We start from the raw sequence: 3,311 nt of genomic DNA, 5'->3' as shown, positions 1-3,311 counted from the left end.
TTCGCCTACATTCAGCCTGTTCCTAAAAAGGGTGACCGTTCTAACCCCTTAAACTACCGTCCTATAGCTTTAATCTCTTGCTTGTCTAAAGTTTTTGAATCTATCCTGAATAGGAAGATTTTCAAACATCTGTCACTTCACAATCTTCTGTCTGATCGCCAGTATGGCTTCCGTCAAGGTCGCTCTACTGGTGATCTTCTGGCTTTTCTTACTGAGTCTTGGTCATCCTCTTTTAGAGATTTCGGTGAAACTTTTGCTGTTGCGTTAGACATTTCAAAAGCTTTTGATAGAGTCTGGCATAAAGCTTTGGTTTCAAAACTGCCCGCCTACGGTTTCTATTCTTCTCTCTGCAACTTTATCTCAAGTTTCCTTTCCGACCGCTCTATTGCTGCTGTGGTAGACGGCTACTGTTCTTCTCCTAAACCTATTAATAGTGGTGTTCCTCAAGGTTCTGTCCTGTCACCCACTCTCTTTCTATTATTCATTAATGACCTTCTTAACCAAACTTCTTGCCCTATCCACTCCTACGCTGATGATACCACCCTACATCTTTCCACGTTCTTTCAGAGACGTCCAACCCTTCATGAAATCAACAGATCACGCGGGGACGCCACGGAACGCCTGACTTCCGATCTATCTAAGATTTCCGATTGGGGCAGAGAAAATCTAGTAGTTTTCAATGCCTCAAAAACTCAATTCCTCCATCTATCAACTTGACACAACCTTCCAGACAACTATGCCCTCTTCTTCAATGACACTCAACTGTCTCCCTCTTCCACAATGAATATCCTCGGTCTGTCCTTTGCTCATAATCTTAATTGGAAACTTCACATCTCATCTCTTGCTAAAACAGCTTCTATGAAGTTAGGTGTTCTGAGGCGTCTCCGACAGTTTTTCTCGCCCCTCCAACTGCTTACTCTGTATAAGGGCCTTATCCGTCCCTGTATGAAGTACTCTTCGCATGTTTGGGGGGTTCCAGTCACACAGCTTTGCTTGATAGGGTGGAATCGAAAGCTCTTCGTCTCATCAACTCCCTTCCTCTGACTGTCTTCAGTCTCTTTCTCACCGCCGAAATGTTGCATCCCTTTCTATATTTTATCGCTATTTTCATGGTAACTGTTCTACTGACCTTGCTAACTGCATGCCTCCCCTCCTCCTGCGGCCACGCTGCACAAGGCTTTCTTCTTCCTCTCATCCCTATTCTGTCCAACTCTCTAATGCAAGCGTTAACCAGTATGCTCAATCATTCATCCCTTTCACTGGTAAACTCTGGAACTCCCTCCCTGCATCTGTATTTCCGAATTCCTACAACTTGTCTTCTTTTAAGAGGGAGGTATCGAGGCTGACGGTTTTGGCACTTTTTGAAGTGTTTGGAGAGCCAGCGCTCGTGGGCCTTTTTTTAACTTTCTTTTTTTTGCCCTTGGCTGGCCCTCTTCCCTACGTAAAAAAAAAAAAAAAAAAAAAAAAAAATATATATATATATATATATATATATATATATATATATATATATATATATATATATATATATATATATATATATATATATATATATATATATATATATATATATATGCCTGACGGACCTTCCTGCCCTTCCCCCGTAAGGAGGAGGGAGGACACCGATAGAGGACCCCGACTGCCAGACTGGTTATTGACCCATCTAAAGCGACATATGTGACTCTCCAATCAAAGACGAACACCCGCCTGTCTACTGTCAATTCTTTTATTATAAAGAAAGTTATTGATTGCAATATTGGTAATGTCATAAATGTGAAGAAACTTGCCAGTGGTGATTTACTTGTTCAGACACTTAACGTAAATCAGGTCAAATCACTGTTGAAGCTCCGGTTCATTCATGACATCGAGATCGAGGCTTCGATTCCAGTGTCCATGAACTCGTGTCAAGAAGTCGCTTCCCACCGCGATTTTGTGGATATGGAACCGACCGAGATCGTCGATTGCATGACTGATCAGGATGTCATTGAAGCTCGAAAAATTACTAAAATGGTTGACGGTACAAGAAGGAGCACAGCTTCAGTCATTCTCACCTTCAGTGCTGCTAAGTTGCCAGAGAGGATTCATGTAGGGTACGAGTCGGTTCCCGTTCGTCCCTACATTCCGAATCCTCTCCGTTGTTTCAAGTGCCAGCTTTATGGTCACCATGGTAACGCTTGTCGGTCTTCCCATGCTTACTGCGGTAGATGCGCAGGAGAGGGCCACTCTGTGGACCAGTGCACATCCTCGGTAGAAAAGTGCCGTAATTGTGAGGGTGCTCACTCCACTTTCTCACGCGATTGTCCCGCGTGGAAAGTGGAGAAAGAGGTCTGCACGGTTAAGGCTACTGAAGGGATCTCTTACTATGAAGCAAGGATGCGAGTGAAGCAGACGCAGACCGCGCCTGCTTCAAACGTCTCCTACGCTTCAACAGTAAGGGCTCCACCTAAGATGTGTACTGTTGCCATCCAGACTGACCTCAGCGACCTGCTGCCTGCTCCATCTACCACCACTGATTCCCCTTCAACCTCTGCCTCATCATCTGCTAAAACTACTACTACTACTAAAACCTCTACTCCTATAACTTCCTCTGCTCCATACCTGTCTGCTATTTCTCGTACTCCCAGTAAGGGTGAGAAGACAGACAAGTCTAATAAATTCAATTTAACAAATATTTAACGTCAACGCCCTTCTCATGTCGTCGCCGCTCCCGCGCCGTCGAGAAGGAGTTCTCACGCTCGCTCCCTCTCGACGAGCTCCGGGAGTTAACAATTGATGAATCGATGGATGTCACCATTAGTAAGGGCCGGGAGAGGTCCCCCGGCAGCGCCTCTGAGCGCAAAAGGACTAAGAAAACCGGCCGCCACCACAACTCTTAAGCCATAATGTTCAAGGTGTTACAGTGGAATTGCAGAAGTATTCGGAATAAAGATCCATACTTGTCACTTTTAGTGAACATACACAGGCCGTCCGTTATTTGTCTACAGGAGACGAGACTGCATGATCAGCCTGATCCTGCAGTATTAAAACACTACCACCCGTATAAAAGATATGAGGGACACGGCGTTGCCATATACATACACAAAGCACTGACACAAACAGAAGTGACGTTGAATACACCTCTGGAAACTGTCGCGTGCAGGGTGAGATTCAACGACACGTATCTATCTGTTCCCTCTACTTACCTCCCAATACCTCCATTGTTGATGATGATATTACTTCTTTAATTAGCCAGCTTCCGGGCAACAGGCTAGTTGTTGGCGACTTTAACGCCCATCATCAACAATGGGGAAGTGAGAGGTCAAGTGTACGTG

The sequence above is a fragment of the Portunus trituberculatus genome, chromosome 29 (assembly GCF_017591435.1).
Source record: "Portunus trituberculatus isolate SZX2019 chromosome 29, ASM1759143v1, whole genome shotgun sequence".
Lineage (NCBI taxonomy): Eukaryota > Metazoa > Arthropoda > Malacostraca > Decapoda > Portunidae > Portunus > Portunus trituberculatus.
Note: the sequence above shows the minus strand (reverse complement) of the source record.